Here is a 7,254-nt window from a genome sequence, read left to right as displayed (position 1 = left end):
ATTCTTTTCTTCATCTGTTCTTTTGTATGTTCACTTTCAGAGGCCATTTCTTCAAGCTCACCAATCCTTTCTTCTGCCTCCTCAAATCTGCTATTATATGATTCTAATATTCTTTAAAAATTTCATTTATTGCACCTTTCATTCCCATAAGATCTGCTATTTTTCTATGTATGCTTTCAAATTCGTCTTTGTGCTCATCCAATGTCTTCTTGATATCTTTAATCTCTTTAGCCATTTCATTGAATTTATTAAGGAGATTTGTTTGAACATCTGTGATTAGTTGTTTCAACTCCTTTATGTCATCTGGAGGCTTATCTAGTTCCTTTAACTGGGTCATAGGCTGTTTCTTGGTGTGGATTGTAATTTTTTGTTGGTGTCTTGGCATCTGGCTTACTAGAGTAGTTATTCTGGGTGCAGTTTTTCTCTTTAGTTTAGGCTTCCTACCCTTTCTCCCTTGCTAGTTGTGCAATAGGAGCCAAGGATACAGTTGGTGCTCTAAGCTGTGGAGGCTCAAGCTGCCCTCATTGCCCCAGGGACCAATGAAGCTTCTCCCAACTTTCTACCTTGCCAGGGGTAGGAACAGAATCACAGCTGTGTGGAATAATCCAAGTTTTCCAGAGAGACTGATGAAGCTTCACGCTCCTTTCCCCCTGCCTGGGGTGGGGAAGGAGCTGCAGGTGTGGACAGCAATCTATGCATTGTGGGTACAAAATAATCACAGCTGCCCCAGTAGACTTATGACTATTCAGTCTGCCAGCCAAAGGCACCTGCAGTTACCTGGACAGGCTGGTGCAGGGCCTCCCCCCGCCTCCCCCCTGCCAGAGGCGGGACTGAAGCCTAGTCTAGGGCTGCAGGTTAATCTGGGTGAAAGAAACCGGTTCCTGCCATCACATCATTTTCAGTCAGCCTGGCTTCCCCTCATGCTGGAGGCAGAGTCAAAATGGAAGCCACCAGCCTCTTTCTGACTTGGGCAGGTTCAGACTTTAGCTGTTCTTTAGGGTTATACTTTAACCAGCCAAATTTACTAACCAGTAGCTGAAATCAGTGGCCAACTGTCTCTCCCTCCCCTGTTTTTTGGAAATGGAGCTTCCAATTCCAGCCACAGAATAGCTCCTGGGGCAGCTCGCACTGCCAAAGTAGGGTGAGCACCAGTCTCCACAGCATGGCCTGTAGTTCACAAAGAGGCTGGTGCAGGTCCCCCCGGCTTCCTCCCTCCCAGAGGTGGGGCTGGGGCTTAGGCTAGAGCTGCAATCTGATCTGGATGGAAAGAAGCTGGTCCCCACCAGCACTGGAATTTTCAGCCCACCCCTTGTCCCCTTGTGCCAGGCACGGTGATAAGAGGGCGGCTCCCAGCCTCTTTCTGACTTGGACAGGTTCAAACTTCAGCTGTTCTTAGGGTTATATTCTAGCCCACTGAATTTACTAATCAGTAGTTGAAGCTGGTGCCAAACTAACTCTTCCTCCCCTGTTTTGGGGAAGTGGAGCTTCCAGTTCCAGCTGCGGACAGCTCCCGAGGCGGCTTGTGCCTCCAGTGGGGGACGGGCACCGGCCTCCACAGCGTCAGCGCTCTACTTACGACTCTTCTCTGCAGATGGGCATCTCCTCCTTCCTTCCTTCAAGCATGTTGCAGGATGCTCTTCTGGCCTCCGGGAGCCCTCAGTCAGGCACTTCAGAGAGCTCTGGGGATGACTAACTGCCCTGTGGCAGAAGCCGACTCTAGGCGCTCCTCACTGTGTCACCGTCTTGCTGGTTGTCCCTCCAGCATCCTTTCTTGATGAAAAAAACATTTCAAAAGATAGGATAGAAGAAAAATTCCTCAATCTGATGAAAGGAATATATGAAAAAATCCACAGCCAACATTATACTCAATGGAGAAAGGCTGAAAGCTTTTCCTCTAAGATTGTGAACAGGGCAGGGATGCCTACTACTGCCATTGGTATTTAATATTGTACTAGAAATTCTAGCTAGGGCAATTAGACAAGAAAAAAAAAATTAAAGGCATCCGAATAGGATATTTTTTGTGTTTTTTTTTTCAAAGGTTGGACTAAAAATTTACCACGGGGTCGCACATCAACCTAAAAATGGGACAGACTTCTTCAGGGACCATGGAGACAGGGACCATGGACCCCTTCACATACGGCCAGATGAGCACCTCAGCGCTCCCACGGTAATGAAACGTCCCTAACTAGGAATCCAGTCCGATCGCCCGATGCCTTTGTGGACTACCTTCTGTGCCCTCACCGCTGTACAGAAAGGAAACCCTGCAAGGGGCTAGGAGACCCACACCACCGTCACGACCCGGGGCCCCCCAAAACCTGAGCCGGAAAACCCCCTCCTCCGACAGGGCACCCACCCCGCACCCGCTTCCCACCACACGGGGGCCACCAGCCCCTGGGACAGCCGCCCCAGCGGGGAAGAGGGGTCTGGCCCCAGCCAAGGGGCTTCGTGCAGCGCTGTCACCCCAACTCCGCCGCCGGCCCCACTTCGGAGCGCTGGCGACACGCGGGGTGCCTCTCTGGGCTGCGAGCCCAGCGCCCGGGGTGGCAGGATCCCCGCCGCCAGCCGTGGCACCCGCTGGGCCGCGCGGCTGCCCTCTCGCCCGTCACCCAAATAGGATGTTGCAGATGACATCATCTTGTACTTAGAAAATTCTGAAGTATCCACGACATAGTTACTTGAGCTAATACATGAATTCAGCAAAGTGTCAGGATACAATATCAACACACAAAAATCTGTCATGTTTTTGTACACTAGTACCGAACAATCTGAGGAAGAAATCAGGGGGAAATGTCCATTTACAGTAGCAACAAAAAGAGTCATATACCTAGGAAATTAATTTAACCAAAGAAGTATAGGACCTATATGCAGAAAACTACAAAACAATGCTAAAAGAAATTTAAAAAGACCTAAGTAAATGGAAAGACATTCCGTGTTCATGGATTGGAAGAATAAATATCATGAAGATGTCAATCTTGACTAAAATGATTTATAGATTCAATGCAATACTAATCAAAATCCCAACAGTTTACTTTACTGAATTAGAAAAGGCAATTACCATATTCATTTGGAAGGGAAAGTGCACCCGAATAGCCAAAAGCATTCTAAAGAAGAGCCATGTCGGAGGAATTTCACAGCCTGACCTTGAAACATATTACAGAGTTGCAGTGGTCAAAACAGCATGGTCCTGGCGTAAAGACAGACACATACATCAGTGGACTAGAATTGGGTATCCAGACACGAACCCTCAGCTCTGCAGCCAAGTGTTTTTTGACAGACCTACCAATCCATGTTAAAGGGACAAAGCAGTCTCTTCAATCAATGGTACTGGGGGAACTGGATGTCGACAACCGAAAGAACGAACGTGGCCTCCGAGCAGATCCCTGGACAGGCTGAGCGATGACAGCACCGTAAGCGAGAGCTCGGATCTGAGCTGACGATCGCTCCTTCTGGTGGAAACATGGAAAGCTTGGAGGAAGATGTAAATTTTATTTTGGATGAGACCTTGGACTTTGGAGGTTTGGTACCATCTGACAGGAGGACATTGCAGGGTTGGCGACTCTGGAGACACCCCTGTGCCGGGGCCCCTCCCTCAGAAGAGATCTGAATGCAGCCCCCTGCCCCCAGAGCCTGAGGACCCGCTTAGGCGCCCTCAGCCCAGGGAAGCGGAGGAGAGCCTCGACGCCACCAGCCGGCTGGCTGCCCAGGCGGAGCAGCGTGCCCTGCAGGAGCGGGAGGGCGCGGGCCAGGGCCGGGGCTGTGCCCCGAGAAGCCCAGCCCTCGGCGGAGGCCTTTGTGCTCACGGAGGCCCTGTCTGGGCCTTGCTGCCCCTGTGAGCTCCTTGGCTCAGAGAACTGTCTCCCCAAGCAGCCTGACACCCCAACTCCGGAGCAGTGATAAGAAGGGCCAGTCGGGGTGTTTCAGCACCACCTGGAAAGCAGCCCTCAGCGTGAAGAGGGAATTGCCTGCCTTCAGCCTGTTCCCCAAGTCGAAGAGTCCATCCCCTCCTTCTCCCCTGGTCCATCATCTTCCCTGATCCGGTCACCTTCCTCTCCCCTGGTCCAGTCATCTTCTCTCCTGGTCATCCTCCTTTCCCTGGTCTGGTCATCTTCCTCTCCCCTGGTCCATCATCTTCCTCTCCCCTGGTCCATCATCTTCCTCTCCCCTGGTCCGGTCACCATCCTCTCCCCTGGTCCATCATCTTCCTCTCCCCTGGTCTGGTCATCGTCCTCTCCCCTTGCCCAATCAACCCCTGCATTCCGGGGGAAATCTGGGCCCAGGGGGGAGAGCAACAGCAGGCCCTGCCCCCCATGTCAGGCCAGTCCGGGCCCCACAGCCTTCTTCCAGCAATTCCCAGCACCTGTCCCAGCCGCAGGGCGCAGCTGCTAAAGCTTCCAATCAACGGCCCGTTCCCTCGGCCATCCCCAGGCCTGCCAGCCAATGACACTCACCGGCCGCAGTGGACTACCTGGCAAAGGCGGCCTACCCTCAGATTCTCTGTCGACTCGGAAAGGGCTTCCAAGGCCAAGTGCTGCAGGGCACAGAGTCCCCGTTCCCATGACCACATCTTCCTGTCACTAGTGCCACTGCGGCCATCTGCAGGCGCCCCAGAAAGTTCCAGATCCAGGACCCAGCAGGCAAAGAGATCAGGACCGCGAGAATCCGGTAGCAAACCCCTGCAGGCACCGCTGCAAATCGCCTCTCCCTGCCCGTCGAGCCCTCTCTGGCGTGGACCCTGACCCAGCAGATTCTGGCCGATGGACAGGAGAAGAGTCCCTGCCAGGGCTGCTCTTCCCGGAGCAGGCACCAAGGGAGGCTGAGCTGGAGGCGAGTCCAGCTCTCTGGGCTGAAAGACGAGGGAAAAGAGGGCGCCTCCCGGCAGTGGAATCAACCAACAGAAAGTGACAAGGGCAGTGGTTTGGCATTTGTCCTCGCCCACTCCCACTCTTGCTCTCAGCCCCTAAAAGCACCCAGGCCCTGGTTCACTGGACATTCCTGCGAATGGCCTCTGGGCTCACCCCCCTGCTCTCTTCCTGAATCGCATCCTCCACCGGACTGAGGCCGGGCCCAGCTGGAGAGGCCGAAGCAGTGCCTCACTCTCCAGAAGTTTATTTCTTGTGAATCTTGTAACTCCAAACAGGCCAGTTTATGATAAACTTATTCATCAATCTACATGTTTCTAAAATAAAGCGAATGTATTTTTTATTAAAAAAAAAAAAAAAGAATGAAAGAGGACCCCTCTCTAACTCCCCAGACAAGAATCAACTCAAAAGGATCAAAGACCCAAATATAAAAGCTAGGACCATAAAACCACTAGAAGAAAATGTAGGGAAACATTTACAGTCCTTGTACAATGTGGTGGTTTCCTGGGCCTTACACCCAAAGCACACGCAACAAAAGAAAACAGATAAATAGGACCTCCTCAAAACTAAACACTTTTGCACTTCACAGGATGTTGTCAAAAAGGGTGAAAAGGCAGCCAACTCAATAGGAGAAAATATTTGGAAATCACTTCAGATAAGGGTATAATATCCAGGATATAGAAAGAGATGTTACAACTCAACAATAAAAAGACAAATGACCCAATTAATACATGGGCAAAAGACTTGAACAGACATTTGTCTAAAGAAGAGCGCAAATGTAAAAAAACACATGAAAAAATGCTCAACATCACTAATGATTAGGAAAATGAAGATCAAAACTACAATTAGGGAAGCAGATTTGGCTCAACTGTTGGAGTGTCCACCTACCATATGGGAGGTCCAGGGTTCAAACACAGAGCCTCCTGGCCCATGCACAATGCTGATGCATGCAAGGAGTGCCGTGCCACGCAGGGGTGTCCCCGCGTAGGGGAGCTCCACACACAAGGAGTAAGCCCTGCAAGGAGAGCTGCCACAAGCAAAAAAAGCGCAGCCTGCCCAGGAGTGGTGCCACACACACAGACAGCTGACGCAACAAAAAGAGACACAGATTCCCAGTGCTGCTGACAAGAATGCAAGTGGACATGGAAGAACACACAGCAAATGGACACAAAGAGCAGACAACGGGGGGGGGGGGGGATCTAAATAAATTAAATAAATAAATCTTTAAAAAAACTACAATGACATATCATTTCATACCTATCAGAGTGGCCACCATTAAAAAGACAGAACCACAAGTGTTGGAGAAGATGTGGAGAGATAGAAACACTTATTCACTGTTGGTGGGAATGCAGAATGGTACAGCCACTGTGGAGGACTGTTGGGCAGTTCCTAAAGAAGCTGAATATAGACTTGCCATGCCACCCTGCAATACCACTACTGGGTGTATACCCAGAAGAACTGAGAGCAGTGACATGAACAGATAATCTGCACACTGATGTTCACAGTGACATTATTCACAATCACCAAAAGTTGGAAACACCCCAAGTGTCCATCAACTGATGAATGGATAAACAAACTGCGCTGTATTCACAAAATGGGATATTTTGCATCTGTAAGAAGAAATGAACTCATAAAGCATATGACGACATGGGTGAACCTGGAGGACGTTATGTTGAGTGAAGCAAGCCAGACACAACAGGACAGAAATGTATGTTTTTATTCAACTGTGTTTTCTTTTTATTTTTCAATTATTGTTTATATTTTCAATTACTACTAAATGCACAAAATAAAGTTTAAAAATTGAAAAAAAAAGAAAAAATTCAGGGCCTGTTTTGGGGAAGGCGAATTGTCAAAAGTTGTCAAGTTTGAACATTTTGTTAAATAGGATCATGGGTCATTGTTAAACAATACTTGGATCCTTATTTAACCAAAGAGACAATAAAAGATTTTAAAAGGAAGTTCCATGATTATTTTAAAAAGTGAGGATGATAAGGTCAATATAAAGTAGATGAAATTATTTTGGTAAGAAACAGAACCTTTGTCTTCTGGGCAGATTACTTAGATACCTAAGAAAAACTTTGTACAACTTTTTACTAACAGTCGACTGATAACTCAAGAAAGTTTTACCATTTTAACAGTGAGAAAACTAAATTCTACTTTGGCATGAAGACACTATCTGATAAGAAAACTCTTATAAGCCTATCAAATCTTAGCCAACATTGACGATGATAAATAAAACTCCTCTTTCTGCAAACTTTCTACAACTTTCTATATCCATTAAGGTTTTGTCCTACACATTCCTGTTTCTCATTCTGCAACAAGTCATTTTTCCCTAGGGAAAAATACTTCTCTCTTTTTCCTTAGCAAAAACACATCCTGCATACCTTATATACTT

General features: G+C 48.5%; 1 pseudogene; it reads left to right on the top strand.

The window, feature by feature from the left end:
- Positions 1-3,457: 3,457 nt before the first annotated feature.
- LOC101440395 (proline/serine-rich coiled-coil protein 1-like) lies at positions 3,458-4,578 on the top strand (annotated as a pseudogene).
- Positions 4,579-7,254: the final 2,676 nt, after the last annotated feature.

Source organism: Dasypus novemcinctus, chromosome 14, assembly GCF_030445035.2.
Source record: "Dasypus novemcinctus isolate mDasNov1 chromosome 14, mDasNov1.1.hap2, whole genome shotgun sequence".
In the NCBI taxonomy this organism is placed as follows: Eukaryota; Metazoa; Chordata; class Mammalia; order Cingulata; family Dasypodidae; genus Dasypus; species Dasypus novemcinctus.
The sequence above is the reverse complement of the archived record's forward strand: the minus strand, read 5'-3'. Positions and strand labels throughout refer to the sequence as shown.